The sequence below is a fragment of the Canis lupus genome, chromosome 4 (assembly GCF_048164855.1).
Source record: "Canis lupus baileyi chromosome 4, mCanLup2.hap1, whole genome shotgun sequence".
NCBI classification, from domain to species: domain Eukaryota; kingdom Metazoa; phylum Chordata; class Mammalia; order Carnivora; family Canidae; genus Canis; species Canis lupus.
This window is the reverse complement of record NC_132841.1, coordinates 82,393,369-82,421,326: the sequence shown is the minus strand read 5'-3', so window position 1 is coordinate 82,421,326 and position 27,958 is coordinate 82,393,369. Positions and strand designations below refer to the sequence as shown.

Below are 27,958 nucleotides of genomic sequence, written 5' to 3'. Positions count from 1 at the left end.
TGTGTGAATCACTGTCTGGTTACCAGTTGAAGGCATTGACAATCATAAATAAAAATATTATAAACATTTATACATAAGTTTTGTGTGCACTTGAGTAGCCAGTAAGGTTAATATTTTTACTCTCATCTGTATTGTATTATCATTGTAAAAATGTGTCTAATAGTTTTTCCAGAAACATTCAGCCTTCAAGCTTGTAGTTTATAGATTTTCACATCTATAAAGAAAAAAAGTTTCTGACACTTGTGACAACTTGTCTGAAAGTCCAGAGTGGCTTTAAAAAGAGCCAGGAAGACAATGGGGCTAAAGCAGTTACAGGTAATTCTTTGTCAAATTTTGTCAGTTTTCATAACTTTACCTTAAAGGTAGGAAAGAAAGAAAGGTAAGCCCTAAGACCCTGTATTAGACTGTTATAAATATGTCATATATTGATAAATAATTCCTAACTATATAAAAAATAAATCGATATAAACATTTATGACTACTCCACTGTTAAAGGATAATTACATTTTCTGATATGACATCTTCTTGGTCCAAGACAGCCATTAAATGTACTTCTATTAATGTTTTAAAAATATTTATTGAGTGCCCATACAATCTGCAAGATACTGGTAGTTCCAATGGGATAAGTATTGAACAGAATAGTCACATTTTATTCACACAAATAATTATATAAATAATTATAATAAATTTTCAAAATTGCTGAGAAGGGAAATGTTCAAATTGCTCTAAAGGAGAAATGAAGAAGACATGATTTTAGTTATTACTCTAAGGGAAAAAAAAGAGTAAAAATTTTATGTTGTATTAGAAAAAATTGGAGTTAAGTCAGAAAGAGGATATGTTAAAAGCATTGCAGTGAGAACCATGCATGACTGTTGCAAAATGGGAGGAGACTGTGCTCCACTCTAGACCCAATAAGAAAAAGAGGGGATTTTTGTGTAAGGACCATGTTGAAGGGGTCAGTGGATGGAAAATTAGAGTTCTTACTAAAGGGGCCTAACAGGCTTCTTGCTAAGGACACACTAGAGTGATCAGATATGAAGATTCTTTCTAAACTGACTTAACATAATTTTTGCTAAAAGCGAGCTACGCAGACTTGGTAAGGCGTGGGGCTAAGGTCCTGGCCTAGGTGAGAAGAGGGCTTAGAGGAGCCTGACTCAAGTTTGGCCCAGGAGCACATCTGGCACATCATATAGAATATCATTATGAATTATGTTTTTGAGCTCTCCAAAAATTAATTTTTTAAAACTAGGCTCCATGCCCAGGGTGGTACTTGAACTCATGATCCTGAGATCAAGAGTGCCTGTTCTTTGGGGTGTCTGGGTAGGTAAAGCATCTGACTTTCGGTTTTGGAGGGGGTCATGATCTCAGGGTCATGGGTTCAAGCTTATCCTCTGACTCTGTGCCCAGTGCAATGTATGCTTCAGACTCTCTCTGACTCTCTCCCTGTGTTCTCAATCCTTCTCTCTCTCTCTCTCTCTGTCAAATAAATAAATAAATCTTACAAAAAATAGTTGCATACTCTACAGAGTAAATTAGCCAAGTGCCCCTGCCCCCAAATGAATTTTTAAATTACTTTTGACATAAAAATAACATGTGAATGTGAATTACATTCTTGTTTGGGTAATTTAATTTTGCTAATCAGCTTTTTAATGGAAATCTGGTTGAGTGAACCTTACCTGTCCATTCAGAATCCTAGCTGTAATGCAGTGTCCATTTGTTGAGTTTTCTGGAAAGATTATTTCTTCCTTTGGTATGAAAATCTAAATCAGAGGACAGTCATTTACTATGCACATATATATTTTTCTTTGAATCACAGAATTCTAAGATATCAGATTTCATATAGGGGTCTTAATCAGCAACCAACACAGAATAAAGCTATAAATCACATGATTACTGGGAGTGTTTTAGGATATTACTGTTCCTCTCATATTACTCAAGTGTACTGAAAATTATGTGTATGAGTGAAAACAAGAAAATTTTTCATGCATTAGGAAAAACAAAAGTCCAGACAAACAAACACATTGAAAGACTAATAAGTCTTAGGGATTGTATTAAAAAGTGAGGAAATGTAAATGAGTAAGATACACTGCGTACTTCCCATTAGTACTTCACACTCTGCTGAAGAGTAAATAATAATCCTTTTTCATATTCTTTTTTGATGTTATTATTCACTTTCTTAATTTTAAGTTTACCTGACTCTCCCTGAGGATCTAAAACCTCATGAGTTTTCCCTATAATGGCGCAGTGTGCACTCTGGGTTAACAACTCTTGCAATTGTCTGTATCTGCTGAGAGGTTAATTGTTTACTTTCTTGCTTTAGCTGAGACATGAAATCACCTATTTAGAGGGAAAACCCTGCTGTTCCTCTCTCTTACTTTGCTCTTGCTCTCAAACTGTCTTCCTATCCCTCTTTGATTATAAACTTAGTCAAATCTGGCTGCAAATAAGGCAACATGTCATTTATAAATAATTTATTTTGAAAAATGACATAGTTTTGCCTCAGTCTTCTTATCTGTGAAAGGAAAGGAAATAATGCCTATTTCATAGAATCATTTAAAAAACTATATGAGGTAATACCTATAAAGGGATGCCAGGAAGTAATCCAGGACATAAAATAATCCCATGTGATAGTTTAAATCCCTTTATTTTTTTATGGAATTAACTCATTAGTCTTTCTTCATTACTAGTGGTTCATTAAAGAAGTTATGCTATAGTGGGAAGGTATTACATTGAGGATCAGTAATATTTTAAATATAGGGATAAAAGCAAATATTCCAAATGTCTACTATGTTCTAAGCATTGTGCAATGCTTTTCTGGTTCTACCTTTCTCTATGACCTTGGACAAAAACTTAATATAGCCAGTTAAGTTTATTTGTCTTCAAAATGAGTAAGTTAAGAATCTCTCATCTCCCAAAGAACATCCCATGGACACCTCTACAGGATGTTAATAAAGATTATTGGGGTGAAAAAGTTTTCTATAGTTAAGTAATTTGAGGAATGATACATTAATCCAAGTTAAGCATTGTTTTATTTTTCTTCTTTCTTTCTTTCTTTCTTTCTTTCTTTCTTTCTTTCTTTCTTTCTTTCTTTCTTCTTTCTTTCTTTCTTTCTTTCTTTTTCTTCTTCTTCTTCTTCTTCTTCTTTCTTTCTTTTTCTTTCTTTTCTTTCTTTCTTTCTTCTTTCTTTCTCTTTCTTTCTTTTTCTTTCTTCTTTTCTTTCTTTCTTTCTTTCTTTCTTTCTTTCTTTCTTTCTTTTCTTTCTTCTTTCTTTCTTCTTTCTTCTTTCTTTTCTTTCTTTCTTTCTTCTTTCTTTTTTCTTTCTTCTGTCTCTCTTTCTTCTTTCTTTCTTTCTCTTTTATATTTCCCTTGGATTTGGATGTGGATAGACCTAATTGTATTAGTGATTCCCTCTTGGGACACCTGGGGGTGGCTCAGCGGTTGAGCATCTGCCTTCGGCGCAGGGCGTGATCACAGAGTCCTGGGATCGAGTCCCACATCAGGCTTCTTGCATGGAGCCTGCTTCTTCTATCTCTGCTTCTCTCTCTGCCTCTCTCTGTGTCTCTCATGAATAACTAAATAACATCTTAAAAAATGATTCCCCCTTATTAACCATATAAACTTGTCTAACTTTCTTAATGTAATTTCACTTTGATTATCTTTGTAATAGAAAAGAAAGAATAACTAAAAAATGTTGTATAGAAAGGAAAGTATTAGGTAAAATCTCTAAAGTGCACAGAATGGCTAGATCATAATAAAAGGGCAGTTGTTATTATTACTATTTTAATTAAACTAGACTTTTCAAAGGTATATAATATTAAGATTTATTTTCCCTCTTCCTTTCCAGAATGAATTATACAGCTTTTTTTTTGTTGTTGTTGTTGAGAGAGAGAGAGAGAGAATGAGGAGAGAGAGAATTAGTAGGGGGCGACCTGAGCCAAAATCAAGAGTCAAATAAATATTCAACTGACTGGGTCACCCAGGTTCTTATGGATTAGGCAGCTTTTTAAAAATCAAGAACAGGGGCACCTGGGTGGCTCTGTCAGCTGAATGTCCAACTCTTGATTTTAGCTCAGATCATGGCCTCAGTGTCTTGAGGTTGAAGGTCATGAGGTTGAGTGTCTTCGGATTGAGCCTCACATCAAACCCTGTGTTGGGCTCCAAGCTAAGCATGGAACATGCTGGTTCCTCTCCCTCTGCTCCTCCCTCAAATAAATAAATGAATAAAATTGTTAAAAAATAAAAATAAAAAGCAAGAACAGATTCCTGAGAACATGTGAGATTTTCTTTCCTTCAAGCTCCAAGTCTATAGGTAGCATCTCAACAGAAGTTGTACAATCACCAAAAAAAAGCCTGCAACTATTCTTTCTAAAACGTCAGCCAGATAGGAACTCATTTACCTAACGGTATGCAGGAGGGTAGATAGCTAGCACCTTACTGGCTCTATATTAGTAATGAAAACCAAATAGTTTCTTACACCCAATTGCATTGTATTTTGCCCTGTACAGTTTTATGAATGAACAAGTAGATAAAAATGAATGATTAAACAGAGAGGTGCTTTTTTATAACTTAGAATATATGACTTTATATCCAAATATGAGAAGTGAATGCAAATTTATTAATAATTTTTACAGCTAATAAATTGTCAGATTAGACAATTCTCAAAAATAATTAGCAAAAATACTTAAGCAAAGGAGCATTATTGTAATGCGCAATCTCTCAAATGACTACATTGAAAGAAAACATAGTTGAATACAAACATACACAAACACATCCAAATTCTTCAATACTTTAAATTGTATCTTTAGTTCTTATTTTTGCATTTTTAATTAGACTCCATAATTGTAATAGTTTTTAAATGCTTTTAGATCTTTCTCATAACAGAATAATTCTGAAAAAAATATACTCACTAAAATTTTGATCCTTTAAAAAAAAATGCAAAATGTACCCTTATGCAATGAGGAGCTTAGAATATTTTGAGCAATGAAATAATTGCTAGAATAAATGCCCAGAAACCCAGATGCCTCACTTGAAGGGAAAAATGAATTTGAAATCATGAATCATATTATGTTTCTTTTAAAATGTGTTACACCAAAATTTTTTATATAATTATCAGTGGAAAGTAACACGGGAGGGGTTGTTTTGGTATAAAATGTATGTGACTTTGGAAAGTTTTCTTTCTTTTTTTTTTTTTGGAAAGTTTTCTAAAGCCTTTTTAAAAATATTTTATTTATTTATTCATGAAAGACACAGAGAAAGTGGCAGAGACACAGGCAGAGGGAGGAGCAGGCTCCCTGCAGGGAGCTGATGCGGGACTCAAGGACTCAATCGCAGGACTCTGGGACCATGACCTGAGCCAAAGGCAGACGCTCAACCACTGAGTCACCAGGCATCCATCTAAAGCCTTCTGAACAACAAGCTCCTAGTTTTTAAAATCAGAATGATTATCTGTAACTCAAAAGTTGTATGTTTTGAAGAATAGTGAAATACTCAAAATACCTGACGCATAGTGAGCAAACAAAATATCTCTATTTGAACAACTGTGAAGGACAATGGCATGTGTTGAAATGGGGAAAATAGGATAGGGACATGTTTAGTTGTTAAAAACAAGAGGTACCACCCTTCTGGAAATATTAAATTTAAAGTGTTTATGAACAACCAGTCAAGAGAAAGAGTAAATGATTTGGTGTAAAAAGAGCCACAAGTTTAGGTCTAAAAATTTCTATTAAGGGACTCCTGTTGAGCACCTGTCCTGGCTCAGAGCATGATCTGCGGTCCCAGGATTGAGTCCCACATCGGGCTCCCTGCCTGGAACCTGCTTCTCCCTCTGCCTGTGTCTCTGCCCCCCTCTGTCTCTCTCTTTCTCTCTCCCTCTCTGTCTTTCATGAATAAATAAAATCTTTAAAAAATATATCTATTAATTAGAAGCCATCAACATGCAAGTGAATATGTAAACTATGAAAAGTGATGGGATCAACACAGGAGAAAAAATATATATAAATAGATAAAAGTAATAGTATGTTTAAAGCCTGGAAAAACAATATTTAGAGGTCATGTGAATGAGGAATTTGAAAAAGTGACTGAGAAAAAGCATCCAGGGACACGTGGGTGGCTCAGGGCTGGTCCTGGGGACCTGGGACTGAGTCTCCCACAGGCTCCTTGCATGGAGCCTGCTTCCCCCTTTGCCTGTGTCTCTGCCTCTCTCTGTGTGTATCTCATGAATAAATAAATATCTTTAAAAAAAAGAATTTAGACATTTTATGTATATAAGATTATTAACGTATTTAACAATTGATGCAAATTAATTACCAGTATAAAATTTATAAACATACTCTTTAATATTTTATTTTGTAAAAAGAAACTTATTTTAAATATGTTTTAAATAGAAACATTAATAAAAGGGGTGCCTGGGTGGCTCAGTCAAACACCTGACTCTTGAGTTTTGTCTCAGGTCATGATCTCAGGGTTGTGAGATCAAGGTTGAGCTCTACACTAGGCATGGAGGCTGTTTTAGATTGTCTCTCCCTCACTCTGCCCCTCCCCCCATTCTCTTTCTATGTCTAATTTCGTTCTATATATATAATATTTATTATGTATAATAGATATATATAAACATAAATGAATTAAAAAACTAATAGTTTGGCCAACAAAAACAATATTAAAATTTTATTATTTTACACCATTGTAAATTTTACAACTACTTTTTCCAACATTTAGACTTTCTTTACAAAAAAATAGTCACCAATAATAAGGTTACAAAGTTCATTCAACCCCAGGAATTTAATCTATTGCATGTCCCCAGATCTACTCATTCAGTCAATTATTCTCAGGCAAGAGTCACAGTGGGATGACTTCCCACTAGCATCCAGATGCCATGATTATATTTATCTTCTTCACATCTAAACACACAGCATACTTTTTTAACTTTCCTACTGTTAATTCAAAAATGTTCATGCTGTGGCATCCTGAATGCCTTGAAGAATGAGGAGATGTTAATAGTCCTAAAGCTGTATTTCATGAGCTTCTAGTGTCTGTGGAAATTAATGTGGTTCATGTAAGTCACTTATTCTACTTATCAGCACAGAATATTACATACTTCAAAAATAATACATGTCCTATATTTAAGCAATAAACTGTCAATTTAGAAAAATAAGTAAACATAAAACAAATCAATGCCTTTTATAGCCTAGAACAAAGAAATCTCAGATAAGTGATATTTTATGTAACTGACAATAGATAAGTAATAACTTTAATCAATTGTGATTGGAGTCATATAGTTAGATTAATGGCATTTTTCTTACCTGTAGACCCACGTCATGAGGAGTAGAGGAAGGTCTATTTTAAAAATTGGGAAATAGATATCTTTTTGTTACTATCCCAAATAGACACAAACGTTTTCCAATTACTGTATCTAAAATTCAAAAGGAGATGGAATAAGGGAATTTGCTGATGTCTTTAGGGATCAAGGTTTTTATTTAAAATGAAATCAATAAACGACTCCTCCTCTCCTTTCAATTTTAAGCCCTTTCATTTTGATTCCTTTAGTTTCTAAATCAGTATGGAGTGTCAAATCCACATTGTGGGAAATATAAAAGGGTGTGTTCTTTAAAAAGTTGTTTGCTGGCAACACGTTGTATATTTGACTTCTATTTTATATGAAATCCATTATCATATTAAGTCTAAAAATGTAACACTGTAATTATTGTTACCAAACTAATTACTATAATTTTATCCAAATAGTAATAGATTAGAAAGTAACCACCCTATGACGATATACATACTGTAAGTGAAATTACATATAACATCTCTGTGTTTAAAATATATTGAGACATACTCATTTTAACACTACTCTCTTTCCTTTTTATTTTTTTTTTAATCTAATACTTAAGGTAAATAATCTTAAAATTCAACTACTGGCGAAAGTTCCATATAAAACTCCCAATGCCCCTGTTATTTCACCTGCTTCCAGAGTCAAATACTTTCACTGGTAAATACAGGTATTTTCAGGGGTATTTACCTCCATATTTCTAAATACTTTTGTTTCTCTGGACTCTAGTTTTATAGAGAACATTTTCTGACTATTACGATGGTGAGAACTGTGGCTCATATAAAATGAGTCCTCTGCTTTTTCATTCATATCAAATTGTGAAGCACAAAAGAACTGATTACAATCTCTGCCTGTGTGTATCGTGTGTGTATGTGTGTGTGTGTGTGTGTGTGTGTGTGTATGAGAGAGAGAGAGAGAGAGAGAGAGAGAGAGAGAGAGTGAGCTAAGGGTATTACCGACAGTTCTTCAAAGTAAGCTATTTAATGAATTTAATGATTCTATCCCTTGGATTCACTGCAGGTTATATAAACCCCTTTATAAGTAGGAAGGGATTTCAGAAGGAATTAGGTAGTTGAAATTTTGGTTGAAGGTCTGGAGGAGGAAAAGGCAGCCTGATGATTTGGGCTGTTAGTTCCAGGACACACGATGAAACCTCCAACACAGGGCAGGAAGTCACTGCTGCTATTACAAGGAAATTTGCACATCCCTGGTGATGATCAGTAGACACGGCGCCCCTGGATCAAGATGCCCTGAACTTTCTCAACAATCATATTTCACAACTAGCGTTGTCTATATAGCATCAACATCCGAAAGATAATTTCTACCCCATTTCTGCTTTTTCAAAATTTAGTAAATTGTGAGGTTAAATCCTATTCCAGAAACTTATTTATAAGGGAATCTGAGGAATGTGGCTCATAATTCTAGGAAAAGAGAGCCAGTGTATTGCATTTTATACAGAAATCATTAAAGTCAAGTATCATTACGTATTAGTTTTTTTCTCTCGAGCAATTTAGATCATCCATAAAAATAGCCTCCAGTAGGCTGCCTGTGAAGGTTGGGCCCTGTGTGGATGAAAGAACTTGTTTCCTCACCTGTCAAAGGAACTACTTTCCTGTTTTCATCGTGGGGCATTACCACTATCATCCTTGGAGCCTTCTTGCCGGCTTAATATAGGAGCTTTTCCTTACTGAGTCGTGCAAGATGTAAGTGTGAATATAAAGGTCAGATTTTATGCTCTTAAAAACTTTTCCACCACTACACGCTCCATATCTTCCTTCTGTTTTGTGCATGATGCCTCCAATTCCTGAAATATTACTTAGTTCCATGATATAAACCAGTTTACACACACACACACACACACACGCACACACACACCAGTTTTACATTCATCATCTCATTGTTACTTGTTCTTTCTCCCTTCCTCCATTTTTTTATGATCTGGGGAAAGAGACATCTCTAATTGTCATCAAATATGGAACAAATGTTCCTTTTTTATGCTTTGTTTTAGGATGATGAGGAAAAAGCTGTATACAACTTCTATGTTGTCACATTGAACTCAAAAAGCTTCAAAAATTTTTGTCTTGATAAAATTGTCATTATATGAAATTGCCAAGTGAATTAGTAGTCCAGATGAAGAATATCAGGTAGAAGTAATCCACATACACGTGTAAAATCAGTTAGGTTGTGACTTTCACTCACAGTAAGTTAATCATATCTTTAATAAAGGAAAGGAACATTAATTTGAACAAGTTTAATAGTGCAATTTTTAATAAGATATTATTTACTTTTGTTATTGATATGTGCCTGAAATATCATGATGTGTTTCTATATTCGACATGCACATTTAAATACCAGTATTTTTTTAAATTAATTAATTAATTTATGATAGTCACAGAGAGAGAGAGAGGCAGAGACACTAAATACCAGTAATTATGGAAACAAATAAATAAATAAATATGAGAATTATAAAAAGAACACATTATACTTTTAAATTTCTAAATGATAATCTCAGGAAAAGGTTAGTTTTCTCTTGATTTTTCTGAAATATTTTAATTTTATTTATTTTTATTTTACTTATTTTTAAAATATTTTATTTATTTATTCATCAGAGACACAGAGAGAGGCACAGATACAGGCGGAGGGAGAAGCAGGCTCCCTGTGGGGAGGCCGATGCGGGACTCAGTCCCTGGACCCCAGGATCACGACCTGAGCCAAAGGCAGATGCTCAACCACTGAGCCACCCAGATGCCCCAATTTTTCTGAAATATTTGATAGATTTTTAAGTCTTAGCAAATTAATTTAAATAATTAATAATTAAGATGATTATTTTTAATTTTTTGGCTTTTTAAGTTTTTAATTTCAGTTAATTGACATACAGTGTTTTATTAGTTTCAGGTTTACAATATAGTGATTCAACAATTTCGTACATCACCTGGTGTTCATCAGGGGACATGCACTCCTTAACCCTCATCACCTATTTCGTCCATCCCCCCACTGACTTCTTCTCTGGTAACCATCAGTTTGTTTTCTATTTTTAAGAGTCTGTTTCTTAATACGTCTCTCTCTCTCTTTCCCTTTTGCCCCTTTATTTTGTTTCTTAAATTCCACATGAGTGATAGCATATTCTTTTTTGTCTTTGACTTATTTCACTTAGCGCTATGCTCTCTAGCTCCATCCATGTCATTGCAAATGACAAGATTTCATTCATTTTTATGGCTGAGTAATATTTCATTATAAATATAGACCGCATCTTAATCCACTTATAAATCGGCGGACACTTGGGCTGCTTCCATATCTTAGCTACTATAACTAATGCTACTGTAAACATAGGTGTGCCTATATCCCTTTGAATTAGTGTCTTTGTATTCTTTGGGTAAATATCCAATAGTGAGATTGCTCGATCATAGGATAGACCTATTTTTAACTTTATCAGGAACCTCCACACTGTTTTCCACAGGACTATGCCAGTTTGCATTGCTACAAATAATGCAAGACTGTTCCCCTTTTTCCACATCCTTCCTGCTGTTTCTTGAGTTGATGTTAGCCATTCTGACAGGCATGCGGTGATATCTCATCGTAGTTTTGATTTGCATTTCCCTGGTAGGAAGTAATGAGGAACATCTTTTCATGTGTCTGTTAGCCATTTGCATATCTTTTTTTGTAAAAATGTCTGGTTTATAAGTCTTCTACCCATTTTTAATTGGATTACTTGGTTTTTGGGTGTTGAGTTTTATAAACTCTTCATATGTTTTGTATACCACTCTTTATTGAATGTCATTTGCAAATATCTCCTCCCATTAATTAGGTTGTCTTTTAGTTTTGCTAATTGTTTCCTTTGCTGTACAGAACTTTTTATTTTGATGGGATCCCAGTAGTTTGTTTTTGCTTTTGTTCCCCTTGGCTCAGGAGACTAATTTAGAAACATGTAGGCAGAATAGGGAGGAGTCTCTTTTTTTATCCTTATGTCACCCTAGCCTTTTGATTGGAACATTTAGTCCATTAACATTCAGAGTAATTATTTTTTTTTTAATTTTTTTTAATTTTTATTTATTTATGATAGTCACACAGAGAGAGAGAGAGAGAGAGGCAGAGACACAGGCAGAGGGAGAAGCAGGCTCCATGCACCGAGAGCCCGATGTGGGATTTGATCCCGGGTCTCCAGGATCGCGCCCTGGGCCAAAGGCAGGCGCCAAACCGCTGCACCACCCAGGGATCCCCCAGAGTAATTATTAATAGATACGTACTTATTGCCATTTTACTACTTGTTTGGTGGTTTTCCTGAAAATTTTCTCTAATCCATTCTTGTCTTTCTCTCTTTGATGGTTGGCTGATTTTGTTTAGTGATATGTTTGAATTTCATTCCCTTTAGTTTTGCATATTTATTAGTGTTTTTTGATCTATGATTATCATTAGGATTGTATATAACCTCTTATGAATATAGCGATCTTTATTAGGTTGATGGTGATTTGAATTTGATGCCATTCTTTCCTCTGTCCCTCCCCACATTTTAGTATATGTTGTCATATTTTACATCCTTTTATTTTGTGATTTCCTTAACTGATTTTTACAGAAATATTTATTTTTACTGCTTTTGTGTTTTCTATCTTTATAGTGTCACTTTTGGTCTCTCCTTTCCACTCGGAGTCTCCCTTAATATTTCTTGCAGGGCTTGTATAATGGGCATGAACTCATTTAAAGTTTGTTTGTCTGGGGAACTCTTTATTTCTTTTTTTTTTAAGATTTTATTTATTTATTCATGATAGACATAGAGAGAGAAAGAGAGGCAGAGACACAGGCAGAGGGAGAAACAGGCTCCATGCAGGGAGCCCAATGCGGGGCTCGATTCCGGGACTCCAGGATCACACCCTGGGCCAAAGGCAGGCGCCAAACCACCAAGCCACCCAGGGATCCCTTTATCTCTCCTTCTGTTCTGAATGATGGCCTTGCTGGATAGAGTATTGTTGGCTGCAGACTTTTCCTACTCAGCACTTTGAATACATCAGCACATTGAATGCATCTCTCTACGGTTTGGAAAGTTTCTGCTGAAAAATCCCCTACTAGCCTTGGGGGTTTTCCCTTGTAAGTTACTGTCTTTCGTCTTACTGCTTTTCTTTTTCATTATATTTTACCAGTTTAATTACAATATGTCTTGGTGTGGATCTGTTTTTGTTGATTTTGATGGGAATTCTCTGTGCCTCATAAATCTGGAGATCTGTTTCCTTCCCCAGATTGGGAAAGTTTTCAGCTATTACCTCAGCTATAATATTTCTGCCTTCTTTTCTCTCTCTTCTTCTGGGATTCCAATAATATGAATGTTATTATGTTTGATGGAGTCACTGAGTTCTCTAAGTCTATTCTCATTTTGCATAAATTTTTCTTTCTTTTTCTTTCTTTCTTTCTTTCTTTCTTTCTTTCTTTCTTTCTTTCTTCTTTCTTTCTTTCTTTCTTCTTTCTTTCTTTCTTTCTCTTTCTTTCTTTCTTTCTTCTTTCTTTCATTGTCTTTAAGCTTGATTACTTTCCATTACTCTGTCTTCTAGATCACGAATTCCTTCCTCTGCTTCTTCCTGCCTGCTGTTCATTCTGTCAGGCATGTTTTTTGTTTCACTTACTGAGCCCTTTCTCTCTGCTATGTTATTTCTTATCTCTGTGTTAAGGATCTCAATCATGTTTTCTACTCTTTTCTCAAGTCCAATGAGTACCCTTATGATCATTACTTTAAATTCTCCATCAGGTATGTTACTTATAACTTTCACATAGCTCTCTGGCCATAGCCTTGTTCTGTCCTTTCATTGGGGAAACAGTTCTCTGTCTTCTCATTTTGCCTAAGCCTCTGTGCTTATTTCTCTTTGTTAGTAAAATCAGCTGTATCTCCTATTCTTGAGGGTAATGACTTTATAAAGAAGAGGTCCTATACTGTCCTGCCATGTAGTATCCTCTGTGCCCCAGAGCCTGGCACTTCTAGGAGTGTCTCCAATGTGTGTTTTGTGCACTGCTCTTTTGTCCTGGCTATTTTATCTTTCAGGTCAGTCGTCTGAAGAGACTCTCTTTGCCTTTTGTGGGCAGTGTTTGGTCCCTTGCTTGATTGTGAGACATTTTAAGAAGGTGTGTTCTGGTCTATTTGTGAATGAGACCTGCCATAACTGCCACCAAAATTCTCCTGTCAGGAGATGTGGGGTGAGCAGGGGTTTGGCCAGTCTAGTGGGAGACGGGGCACACATCACTGGGACTGAGGCAAGCATTACTGGAAGAGGTGGTTTCACAGGAGCATGGGAGTGGGGCATGGCATAAGCAAGTTAGGTAGCAAGTGTTAGTGTTGAGCTGGGTCCTACAGATAGCCCTGTGCTTATGTGGAGGAGGAGGGAGGGTGGGAAATGGTGTCAGACGTTCCTTTGCTTCCAGAGGGGTCTCTCTGTTATGCTCTCTTTCTGGATGCTCCTCCAGATGAGTGAATAGCCTCCCAGTGTATTGCCCCAGACACTCTTCAGATAGCTGAGTCCTTGCTGCAAGATCACAGATTGTTTGCCCATCTTCTCTCCAAGAACAGTACAATGCCCTCTGGGCTCTATCCCAGCCAAACTCATTGACCTTTAAAACATCAGGCTTTAAGCCCTGCTGGTTGCAAGAACTCACTATATGTGGCCCTTCCTGCTCTCCAAGCCATTGCTATGGGGATTCATTTTCCCCACAGGCTCCCCTGTGTGCTAGTCTGTCTCTCACCTTTCTCTGTGACCCCCACTCCATCCCCCCTGCAGTTGCCAAAATCCTTCTCTCCAAACTGAGTCTCTACACTTCCTACCTTTTTTGATGTGGCCTCTTCTTTACCTTTAATTATGGAGATCTGCCAGCGTTCAGATCAATTTCTGAATGTTTAGGATGATTTGATAGTAACCTAGCTGTATTCGTAAGATGAGGTAAGTCTAGGGTCCTGCTTCACTGCCATCTTCCCCATATCTTGTCTAATTTAAGTAATTAAATGTTATTATATATGCCCCAATGGTCTCACCAAGTATTATTTTGTTTGATTTTTTTAAACTACTATATCAGAGATCAAAATTTTTTATAAAATATATATTTTATACATTCATGCAAGAAGACAAAAAATCAAATTATCTTTCAATTACTGAAACCAGTGTTTAAATAAGTATTCTTTTTCAAGTTGTGTTTAATGGTTTAATATAGTAGTCGAATTTGCAGTTCAATTTGAAATTCAGAGTTTGCCATTTTACAAGTAGTCCATTTACCTTTTCCTAAAACTTTAATCATAGGGTTTAACTCTTAAAGAATTTTGGATTACAAGTATCAAACTTATCCTCAAATCATTTTATTGCTTTATTGTTTCCCCTTCATTTAATTGGATTCTCTGGAGTTTAATTAGGTTTAAAGCATAGTGATTATAGAAAGACTATGCTTGTTTAATGCACACATTCTCCCAAGTGGTCTTTACAAATTCTCCCACTTTATTTAGTGGATATTCAATCACCTTACTAATTGCTGGAAGAAAACAGCTCAAAGCACATTTCCTACTGATGGTTGTTTAGCATTATCCTATTATAGAAAATACAGCATAATTAAACTAAGAAGTTAGTAAAGCTTACAACATAATTATTATTCAGTGTTTTTAAAGAAATGCAGTGATATCCTACTTATCTTGTACTTATGGTTTTGTCCAAGTGTAAAATCAGTTTAATTGCTAATATGCTTTCAGAAAATCAAAACCAAACAAATGGAAATAATCTAAATGGCCTGCAAAATTATAATTATTTTATGAAGACTCCACATTCAGTGAAATTCATATTTCAAATATATATGAAAAAGCTTAATTTCACATCTCACTTTTTTTGAAATGGAAATACATTGGAAGCAGCAATTGGTATGATGAATAGGCTCATTAAGTAAGACTTAAAAATTTAAATAAATCTCTATTTTACTCAGGTCACTTTTAACCATGTTCTTGTATCTGGGTACTTGTTTACTTGTTTTGGATTTTTTTAAAAATGAGCAATTTTATGCCAGTAGTAATACAACTTATCATTGAAGTGGTTCTATGACAGGTAGCTATATTTTTAAAAATAAAGAAATGTATATTCTGAAAGTAAATATAATTTTAAAATCAACTCATATTGATTAAAGAACAAAATATCAAATAAAATTAAAAAGAAACAAGAAAAATATCACATGCTTTGGTTTTTAGGAATTTTTTTTTTTCTGTCATTCTATTACGGCCAAATTTCCTACCTAAAAATATTTTTTCTTCCTTTTTTTCTATCAGTGATTGGTAATGTAATTTTTTTTTCTAAAATTGTCCCAATTTTTATTAAACATATATTTATTTATTTATTTTAGAGATTTGGAGGGATGCAGAGAGAGAGAGAGAGACAATCCTGAAATAGACTCCCTGCCAAGCATGGAGCCCCATGCAGGGCTGGATCCCAGAATCCTGAGATCATGACCTGAGCCAAAGTCAAGACCTGACCACTTAACTAAGTGAGCCACTCAGATGCCCCTAAGATTCCATTTGTTATTCATTCTTTTTTGTTATAGTTTTGTAGATGTGTAGTCTATATACATATATAAATAGTCTATATATTTATACATATTTGATTTTTTGAGGTTTCCTTTGTAGCCTACTAATTTAACTGGATTTAATTGGTAAATATTGTTTGAAAGCTAGAAAATGTCTATTCCCAATCTGGTGACTGGAAAAGTATGTGATCCCTAATAGAGCATACTTATTTTTATTTGCTCAAAGCTTACGTAACCACTACTAAATTTTGTGAACTAAATTTATTGATTTCTGAGATTCTAAATCCTCTCTCTATATATGTGTGTCATACTTTTTAAGAGTACACATTTATGAGATTCCATGTTAAGACTTCAATAGTTGTGAAATTTTCCCTTTTATGATTAAATCATTTTTGCTCATGTAATTATATTTTTTATTCTTCAACTTTTCCAATTCCATCCAAGATAGAGTAATAGGTAATAAATATACACCATCATTGAAATAAAGAAAGTGAATGACACATGAAATAGCAGTCACTGGACATTGCATACTAAGCAGTACAGAACAGTGATCCCTGAGATGGTGGAAACAACACAGTGAGGTGTATGATTGTTTCAACCTATTTTTCAAAAAGGAGTTTTCAGGCGAGGTCAATATAAGGACTTTTGAAGCCAACCTTCATTGTCTCCCTATATTAAGAAGATGGAATTATGAATCAGGGTGGAAAGGGAGAAGTGGTATCTATCACTTGCAGAGGTGAGACAAAGACTTAGATAAAAAGTTCGTTTTACTCTCACACTTAAAAAGCTTAAAAGCAAATCTTGAAAATCAGAGTGTTTCCATGTGATTTTTTGCCTCACAGAACCAAACCATAGGATTTGTAGGAAAATGAAAATATTCTGCATCCGAAAGTTGAAATTTCCAATGTTTAGTATCCCATCAAAATTTTGAGGCATGCAAAGAATTTGGAAGATGCGACACATACTAATGAGAAAAATCAATCCATAGAAGCAGACCTAGAAATGACAGAAGGAATTATTAGATAATATTATTCAACACATTTCATATATGCAAAAAAGTAAGAGAAAAAGTAAGCTAAGAAGAGCTATGGAAGATATAAAAGATACCCAAATTGGACACCTGAAAATAAATAATATACTTAGTGAGCTGAAAAATATGTTGGATGGGATTATCGCCAGATACTGAACTGAAGACCTGCCTGTAGAAGCTGTCTGAAATCAACCACAGAGAAAAAAAAAAAAAGAAAAAGAAAAGTAAATTAATGAATGATCAGTTAACTGTGAGACACATTTAAGTGGTCAATGATCTGTGTAATGGAAATCTGAAAGAAAGGGGTGAGAGAAAAATATTTGAAATAGGAGTAATTTTAAACTTTAATGAAACTATATGCTCACCTATTAAAGATTTCAACCAACCCGAAGCAAAGAAACATGAAGAAAATGTCAACAAGGAATGTCATTATCATGACATTCCTTTTTGTCATTATCAAATTGCTAAAAACTAGTGATGGCAAGAAAATCTTACAGCAGACAGAGGGAAAAAGGGACACATTAGATACAGATCGAGGGAAGACATAGGGATGAAGTAGAATTTGGAAGTGATATAAGACAGAAGAGAGTAGAAGTGCTTCTTAAAATACCGAAAGACAAAAAGTTCCCAGCTTAGAATGCTTATGCAAATATCATTCAAAAAACAAAGGTAAAATAGATCATCATCAGCAGACCTGCACTAAACGAAACATCAAAGGAATTACTGAAGGCAGAGGGAAAATGATAGAAATGTTAATCTACATACAATATTAGGAATGCTGGAAATTGTAGATATGTAGGCAACTATAAGAGATATTGTATCTTAAAAAATATATTTTATCCTATTGTTTCCATCTTTTTATTTTTTTAAATATTTTATTTATTTATTCATGAGACACACACACAGAGAGAGAGAGAGAGAGAGAGAGAGACGCAGAAACACAGGCAGAGGGAGAAGGAGGCTCCATGCAGAGAGCCCGATGTGGGACTTGATCCTGGGTCTTCAGGATCAGGCCCTTGGCTGAAGGCAGCACTAAACTGCTGAGCCACCTGGGCTACCCTGTTTCCATCTTTTTAAAAGATAAACAGTCAAGGAGGAAAGACAACTGTTCCTTAGAATTCTACTAGCTATGTCATTATTTCAGTGCTAATATAAAATAGAGAACTCTTTAGGAAATATAAAAGAAGACAATCTATCAACATGGTATCTCATTTGTAGAAGTACTAAAAATATGCTATAATAAAAAGAAAATTGATCTTGAAAGGTAAAAGTTGTATTTAAGATGTATGGCTTAACAAAAAAGTATGTTTTGGGTCTACAGAAATATTCCCTTATTATAATATTAGAACAAATAATACTATTTAGAAAACAAGTAATGCATCAATTCTAATCCACTACTCTTCTCAAGAAATAATGGAAATTTTATTCACTCATTTTTTCTTTCAATAAATATTCATATGATTATGTAATGGGAAAACAAAAGCAAATATTTCTCCTCCAGAGAAATTTAGCCAGAGAAGATAGAATTAATTCTAAAAAAACTAGTATGGAGATAAAAAATAATGTGTTGGGGGAAAAGAAAAGAAATAATTTGTTGGTAAGTGCTGCAGAGAAGAATTGAGATGAGTAATGATTAAGGAAAACACAAGCATATAATGGTCAAGGGAAGCTTCTCTGGAGAGATTGGAAGAGTGGGGGGACACCTGAAGGAAGAGTAGGATTAAGCTTTGGAGAAATAAGATGAGCTTTTCAAGAAAAGGGAACACTAAATGGGAAGATCCTAAAGCATGAACTGTGTAGCAAATGGAAAACAGAAAGACTGGAGACAGAAGAGGAGAGGTGAACAGGGTGTAGTGGGGGGCTGCAGTGATATATGTTGTAGAAGCTGGGAGAGGAGAAGGAGGGACACTGTGGGGCCTATTGATCATGATAAAGATTTTGAGCTTTACTCTGAATGAAATAGATAGTAATTGAACACTTTGATCAAAATTACTATGATCTGATTTATGTGAAAAGATTCATTTTGTTTTCTGGCAGCAAAAGTATCTGAAATCCTACAAATTCTGGGGCCTGTTCCTGGCTCTAGGACTGCAATCCAGGCAAAGTTGAGACAGAAGCTATGGTTGCCATGGCTGCCACTTGAGCCATGGGGTCTCGGACAAAAAAATTCCACCTGGTACAGAAGGATCACAGGTTGGGATGTGGGCTAGGAATGCCTTGATCTTCCTTTTAATCCACATTCTCATCTTCTCTCAGGGTTTCCCTTTAATCAAGTAAAACTACAAGCCAGAGGGCAGGGGTGCCAGAATGATGAAACCCACAGAAATAAGCTTTTCAGGCCACATAACGGAGCAGAAGAGAGGGATGGTGGTTCTGGCACAATGGAGATTATCGGGCACAATTACTCTTGACTGTAGGCTTCATAACCATGGAACCATGAAACCATCGCGGACCATTATATTCCCAGCTCCAACGATAATGCCCAGTACATAGGTCTCATCAGATATCGCTGGTTTCTGCACTTGAGATCAAACTCTTCCTACCCATCTCTGCAAACTCCTGCTTTATTCCTTGAAATATAGCATAAATACCATTTCCATTCGAAGGCTCCTTAACTTCTCCCTCCACCTTCTTCTTTTCCACATCACCCAAGACCTCTCGAGGTAGAAATATGATAGATTTTTGTTGCATTCTTACACGCAGTCTCATACTAACCTCCATTTTATTATGGCCCCCTTGACATGCTAGAGAATAGTTTCATAGGGCAAATCTATTTTGCAATACAAATCTATTTTGTATCTGAACCCCTGATGAAGTGAAAAAAAATCATTTTAATCTCTGAATATTCAGGACCTACTAGAGTTAATTGAGTAGAGTTGCAGCTCAATAAAGAGTGAATTATGGGTGTGTTAAAGAATGAATGAACAAATGGATGAGGGAATCTGGAAAAGATATCTTAGAATCTAAGGGCCTCTTACCTCTATATCCCACTTCTATTTCTACTTATGACATTTTTGCTATTTTCTTTAGAGAGTTTAGCAATCTTGCATATTCTCAAAAGAATTCAACTCGATTCTTCACCTGCAGAACAGTTTTAAATTAAAGTTTGCATCCTTATTTGATGTTCTGGTCTCTTTGCCCTGGTCCCTCCCATGTGATCGTGAGATTGCTTTTAGGGAACGTGGTATGATTGATTGTATTCATTTTACATAGCAAGTATCCTCCCACATACATATGCCACTACCTGAGGAAAAGCCAAGTGACTAAAATAGGCACAGAGTTTTTACGCACACACACACACACACACACACACACACAAAATCACCATATATAATGGATAAAAGTGGAACCGAAATTATATATGAATACAGGGCAATGCAAAACATTTCGAAAAGCACTACCGACCAACAAATAAAATAAGTAAAGCATTTACATTGTAAAAGCCATTAGGTCCTATTCTAGAATAACGCTACTGAGGGAATTACATGGCACAAAGGTTATTTGTATTGTCTATTCTCAGGCACCAAACTGATCTACTTAGAGAAATCAAACCAATAAAACCCCAAATTTTTATTTGGAGTTTTTGTTATATAAATACGTGGATATATCAATATTCCTAGTTCTTTAGAGCTAAGCATGTTTAACCTTGAAATAAAAAGAAGTGCGATCGCTGACAGTTGTTTTAACAAATATATAAAGGTTAACACATAAGAGTCCTACTAAGAGAAAGTTGCTTTTTGTTTTTTGTTTTGTTTTGTTTTGTTTTGTTTTTGAGAGAGAGAGAGTCCATGTGACTGAACACAGAGGATGGGGGTAGGGGTAGAGAGAGAGAGAATCCCAAGCAGACCCTCTGCTGAGTCCAGAGCCAGAAGAGGACTCCATCCCTGGACCCTGAGACCATGACTTGAGCCGAAATAAAGAGTTGGACAAGTAACCAACTGAGCCACCCAGGTGCTCCTAGTTTTTTCACATTATGGGTGAAATTCTTATTTTCGATTTTTTTTATATTACTATGCACAGTTACTATGTACTATAAGAATAAGAATCTATGAAAATCAAGAATAATGATTCTATTGAAACATTTTAATATAATGCCTATACTATAAATTAAGTATTTCTATTATGTTATAGAAGCCCAAGACAGATTTGGTTCTGACCAGATATACTCACAACAATCCTGAGTCTTGAATGTAAATCTCTTCTTATCTAAGAGAAGGGAGGAAAAAAGAAAAGTTACTAGCTCCTACTTCATAAAGTCAGTGTTTAGATTAAACGTAATAATGTTTGATTTTTGACTAATATAATGACCAATATTAGACACATAATAAATGCGTATTTTATTTTGAGATAACTAACTTCTCTAAATGGGACTTGAATTAGATTTTATTTATTTATTTATTTAGATTTTCTTTTATTTATTCATAAGAGACACAGGGAGAGAGAGAGAGAGGCAGAGACACAGCAGAGAGAGAAGCAGGCTCCATGCAGGGAGCCCGACATGGGACTCGATCCCGGGTCTCCAGGATCACAACCTGGGCCAAAGGCAGGTGCTCAACCGCTGAGCCACCCAGGGATCGCCTACATTTTCTTAGATAAAGATTTCCTGTACTATTTTTAGAAATCTTTTTGTCTTATATTTGCATTTTTTAAATATTATATTTATTTATTTGAGAGACAAGGAGAAGCATACTCCCTGCCTAGCAGGGAGACCGATACAGGGCTCAACCCCAGGACCCTGAGATCATGACCTAAACAGAACACAAGCCCTTAACCAGCTGGGCCACCCAGGCAACCCCTTATATTTGCATTATTTTATTGTTTATCTTTTTTCATTTCAGATATAGGTCAGACGGATCAAATATAGTGCATACATTTGTTCATGTGAGTGAACAATCAAAATTTATACTTAGATAAAATAAATAACTTCTGAAATAATTACTATTATGTAAGAGTGACTGGTTATAGCACATTTTAGGGGTGTCATCATTAACATCAGTAATTGTCCAGTGATTAGCGATAAATTACCTATGTGTAGTAATTACTTCAATACTACGTAAGTCATCTACAAAGTAAGTTGTTTTCGATATTGCTATCATTACATAAATCATATTTATGCAGTTGTTATAGCTCAAGGGTCATGACAACGTTATTTGTAAGACCTCAGGACATAATTCTCTTTCCCATATTATACAGTACTTCAATGTTGAAACAGCTCATCCCTAGGAGTCATACAAATTGGAGGTTATCATTCCTATTTTAAACCTAGGAAAATAGTGAGTCAGAGATAGAAAGTGGAAATAGCAGTAGACCTTCATGGGCCAAACGCAATCCCCTCTGTTTAGGTCTTTTTAAAAAATTATTTATTTATTTATTTATTTATTTATTTATTTATTTATTTATTTATTTATGAGAGACACACAGAGAGAGACAGAGACACAGGCAGAGGGAGAAGCAGGATCCATGGAGGGAGCCTGATGTGGACTCGATCCCAGGACCCTGGGATCACACACCACCTGAGCCCAAGGCAGGCACTCAACCACTGAGCTACCCAGGTGCCTTGTGTTTAGGTCTTACAACAGCCCTTGAAGGTGGTTATTACTGTTATGCCCATTTTGCAGATGAAAAAATTGACAGAGAGAAGCTACATCCTTTTCCTACATTCACACAACTTTCACAGGTTACTGTAGGGCTTCAAACTCAGTCCTTCAACTGCGTTATTTTAACTTTCATCCTTTAACACATCCTATTGTTTAACTGCTCCCCCTCCCACAGTTATACTGTTTTCTTTGTTTTAACTATTTTTTACTAAATGATGCAGATTCCTAATATGTTTGATTCAAACCACTTACAAATTTAATACATGTAATGCAATCGCATGGGTAACTTGGAAACAAATACTTTCTCGGTGACTGTGATAGAATACCCAAATGTCCAGAGAGGTGAAGGGGTGAATGTTGACTTTGAGGACAATATGTTTGCTGTCTAGAACATTTACCACACAACTGCGGAGAAAATGTCCACATAAGTACAGACGTTGGATACGCTGATGCCAAAAGCATTAGCCAATTATATTTAGATTCCGGTGCCAACAGGATAAAAATATTCTATTCCAAACTAAACCAGGAGAATTGGAACACTTTCACCCACTTCCTCTAATAGGAGAGCAAGGAGGGCACACCTGGCATGGGACAAGGTGAGGGGCCTGACACGTCGCAAGGCAACAGGTGGCACACACCGCAACTATGTGTATACAGGGTATCAGAGCACTAAGTGAAATAGTCTCCAGGCCAGGTCTACCCTCCAAAACACAGAGCATAGTTGAGGCACTGCTTCACCAAACAAGCGACAACTGGGTGTACTATACTTTCTCAAGCTCCAAGTTGCTTGGAAAAGAGAGTTGGGGGCTTGGTAATTAAGTCAATTAAAAATGAAAGACTCTAGGGCGCAAGACTTTCTGGCCCCACCCAGGAAATTTCATGGGAGGCCGTGGTGGTATTCGAATCTTGTCATCTAAGATAATACTCCATTCCAGTGTTTCTCACTCCATGGTGGGTTCTGGAGATTCACCTGGGCTGTTCACTCATAAAAGAAAACACCAAAAGCCTTCCTTAAAGAAGATTCTGGGAGGGAAGGGAGCTTTGACAAGCAAAGCCGTTGAGTTGTGTTAGAATCCAGGGGGTTATTACAGTTTTTTGAGTGAGGGGGGACCTCTCCATTCTACTAGCTTTGAGTCCCAGGGCCTCTGAGACTCTCTGGGCCACTGTGTGTCACAAGAAGAGGAAGTAGAGAATGAGGGTAGTGGAGACTTTACTGGTTTTGTTAAAAAAAAAAAAAAATATATATATATAATATAATTAAAATAGATTAAAATATATATTATATATATTAAATTATATATTATATTATATAATTATATATATAATTATATATAATTATATATATTAAATATATATAATTAAAATAGATTAAAAAAGTAGGATCCTAGAGTGTTGTTTTAGGCTTAATTTTTTTTTTAAAGAAAGGAGAATGGGTAAATAAATAAATAAGTAAATTCCTAAAGTGAGGAGGCAAGAGGACAAGTCTTCAAAATGAAAGAGGATTTGATGTAGTCATCCTAGAAGGCAGGACCCAAGTGATCACTCTACTGAATTAGTATTATGCCAAGTGTCTGAACCACTTCCCATTGTCAAGAGTAGCTATCCTGAAATAATGCTCAGTCTTTACATTTGAGGATGTAGCTTTATATTTCTGATGTAATTATTTGAAGTGGGCTGATTCTGCTACTTTCGTATCACTGGGAGATGATCATTAGAACATATTCCAATTAGCCCTTTACTGTTTGCTTCTGGCAAATATTGGGTTCCATGAAGACCTCTTTAGTTACATTCTTTTCTTTTTTCCTCTTTATTTACATTCTATATGCCTACCCCTGTCACAAGATAACTTCTGAACAGAGGTACAAGCCTTCAGCTTTCATTTTCCTTCCTGCTATAGAACACACGGGACAATCTTTTGGAAATTTATAATAACCATGAAGTGAAGTAATAAATTATAGAGAATTTTCCAAGCTATTTGTCAGATTGTGAAGTATGCATCTGGAAGAACAATTTAGGATAGAATTCAGTAATATTCTACTTTTTCCAAAACAGAGCTACAAAGAGAGCATTGATCAAAAACATAAATAATTCATGGCACACTAAGGACTTATATTTTTGATATCATATCTAAATCCCCAAAGTATTAATCAATCACTGTGGTGGCGGAAAAGACATTGTCAAAATACATATGTGTGGGGTCTACTATACTTTTAACGACCAGAGATTTGATAAGTAGGCTATCCCAGGGTTCTGAAAATGGATTGTTTTCTAGGATTTCACACTGATTTTCATTATTGGATTTGCACATTATTATCAAATGTATATGACTTGCAGGAATACAGGATAAAGCTGTCAGCATATACCACCTGGGCCATGTCAGCTTGACAGAGTCAGAGAGAGCCCTGAGCTGCCAGGTTTCGAGGTGGTCAATCAAGATAATAAGACAAATTAAAAAGAACAATCAAGACTTTTTATTCAGTCACTTGTAGAGATGCAAGCAAGAAGCCAAAGGAGAAGGTACTGGCTTCTTCAATATTCCTTTTTTTTTTTTTTCTCACAGATCAAAGTGTTGACTATATCTGTGCAGACAGAGGCAAGGAACCGAGTCCTTGACTATGAGTGTTTGGCTGAGATGACAGGAGTGAACTGTCACATATCTCTCAGTATTTTGCAGACTCTATCGTGGCTCTTCACAGGATGGTCGTGGCCGGCCTTCCTAACCATAGCAAGAGATGATGTCCCACTGGACAAGGAAGATCAGATCATGTTTCGTCATTGCCCAAAACTCGGTGTGGCCATTCAAACTTGAAAGGTGGAGAAAAAAAAATCACACCTTTTCGTAGGAGGGGAAAAACTATAAGCATTTTTTATTTAAGCTACCAAAAAGTTAAAGAGGCCACTTGTAGAAGGAAGTGGAAAGTCAGATATAAAATTATTTGACTGAGGTAAGAGGGAAGATAGAGAAGTTAAAAAGGACCTTTGATTGTCACCAGCAGAAAATTGAGTTTTTATGAGACCAATGCCTAAAGATCATGTCTTATCACTCCAAGTGAATATAATTTTGTTTATGCAGAGGAAGAAAAATCAGCAATTCTCTTCACCATCAGGAAAGAGCTTTCTCTCAATAATTGCTTGTTTATAGCATGAGTCCATGAAAAAAAAAAAAAAAAAGGAAATAGATTAAGTCCTGAGCCTTTGCTAAGTTCCCTGATTTTAAAGTTGAAGAGCCTAACAGGACCCTGTACTGTTAAATAAAAATAATAAAAATAAAAATTAAAATTAAAAATAAAAATAAAAATAAAAAACAGGGCAAATATAAACCACAAGAAGCTTAGGTATTTATGATTAATCTCCAGAGACAATGGAGGTTAAAAAAAAGTGAAACCTCTAACCATTCTTGGATTTGGCTGAATGTGAGTGAAATACACTATATTTTCATTGTAAAGGAATTAAGGAGATTATATACTATGATGAGCAATCGTGCTGATGTCTCATCCTTTGAAAATCTGAATAGAAAAGACCAGAGCACGTTGACTACTATGGTTTTAGGTATAGCATCTTGCCATTTAACCGTGCCTTTTAGACCATCAAATACCAGGATGTTGCAGCACATATGATAACTGAGTTTCTCTTTCATCTTTGGAGATGAGTTCAGCGTTTTCTTATAAATACAGTCATTTCCATTCATAAAATTTGCATTTTCTACTCACAAAATTACTAGATTTAAATTAGATGGCCCAAAGGACTACAGATAGAAGGCATTAATATCATGCACCAAGCATGCTCTGTGCTGTTGCTTTCCTCCATACGACATTTCTCTAGCACTTGGCTCTTCATAATTGTCATTTGAATGGCTCTGCCAAGTGAAACATGAGCAGAAATTATATGTGTCCCTTCTTGGCTGAAAGTAGAATAGGTGGTGCCTGGCTTACCATGTTATAGCAGAAGTACTGCAAAGACGAAGCATCTTTTATTTAGGTTACTAGAGTGACTTTGGTGATCAGATACTTGCTCTTCTCACTCCCCTCGCCCAACTCCCTGGTGCCAACCTTAGTTAGGGACACTACTGTGCTAGAGAAATAAATTTTGCCGATTACCTCCCTGAATTTTGGAAGTGGTTTGCTACCACATGCATCATACCCCATCTTGACAGAAACAGACATTGGCATCTAGAAGTCAGGTGTTGCCATAACAACAACAATAACAACAACAAACAACAACAACATACCAACAGCTGGCTAAGAAATTCTTTTGACGTCTTGAAGAATGGTGACCTATATAATTCAGTAGCTTTTATATTTGGTTGTTAGTGATAACTAGGAAAGCAGATAAAATGCTTAATAAACTTGGTAAACTTACAGAGTAAGACTGGAAAACAGGAAATTTTTTGTGTGTGCTTGTTTCTGAGCTTGGCAAGGTGGTACGGGAAAGTGATAGGTGCTCAAAATAACTGGGTCATCTGCAGGCTGAGTTCAATAGGATGAGAAAGTATACACACATTTTAGGAATTTTAGAGCCAGAAACAGCAAGTACCTTACCAAAAAAAAAAAAAAAATCAGTAAAATATAAAATTAAATAATTATTGGAGCAACTGATTCATAAGGCAAGAATTAAATACATAACTTGACCTTTACACCCACTGCTAAAATGCCCATATTGCTTATGGTGGTGCCTATTCAGTACTTTCGGGTGAAAAACATGACTCAGAGAAAAGTCATTAAAAGTGTGGCTCTTTCAGGGGAGTCCATAGACCCAAATTATCCAAAATTAAGTCAAAAGATGTAAAGACATGACGCAGGGCACCTGGGTGACTCAGTTAAGTGTCTGACTCTAGATTTCAGCTCAGGTCATGATCTCAGGGTTGTGGGATCTAGCCCCCCACTCTGGGCTCCTCTCCACGAGGACTCTGCTGTTCTCTTTCCCCCTCCCTCTTCCTCTGCTCCTCCCCGTTTACTTGCACGTGATCTCTCTCTCTCTCAAATAAAGAAATAAATCTTTCTTTCTTTCTTTCTTTCTTTCTTTCTTTCTTTCTTTCTTTCTTTCTTTCTTTCTTTCTTTCTTTTTTAAGACATGATGCAATAAGATATCCAATTCCTAGGAAGTACTTCCAGTAATACGAGCGTGGCCATTGGCTCTGGGAACAGCTTAGAATCAAAATGGGGCAGATACTTGTCTTTTTTGTTTATAAGCATCCAAGTTAAGAAAAGCTACATCAAGACACAATGAAGAGGCCACTCTGTTTCAGCAGTGGTGGAGACTATGCACATTATGCTGATTATAGACTCAGCTCCATGATCTGAGTGGATGGGGAAGACCTTGGGGGGAAAGGGTGAGTTAAATTTTGTAGGATCAATTGAAAAATGACCATGTGACTTGACTTGATAAATTATTATTTTTATAGATTTTATTTATTTATTCATGAGAGACACAGAGAGAGAGGGAGAAGCAGGCTCCCTGTGGGGGAGCGGGGTGCGGGACTCGATC

At 35.7% G+C, this 27,958-nt stretch overlaps 1 long non-coding RNA gene across 1 annotated transcript; it reads right to left on the bottom strand.

Moving 5' to 3' along the window:
- Positions 1-552: 552 nt before the first annotated feature.
- Positions 553-26,635, bottom strand: LOC140631638 (uncharacterized). The gene is made up of 4 exons (XR_012029170.1): positions 26,572-26,635; positions 21,048-21,083; positions 1,677-1,760; positions 553-725 (listed from the first exon to the last, which is right to left on the bottom strand). It is a non-coding gene; the product is annotated as an uncharacterized lncRNA (long non-coding RNA).
- Positions 26,636-27,958: the final 1,323 nt, after the last annotated feature.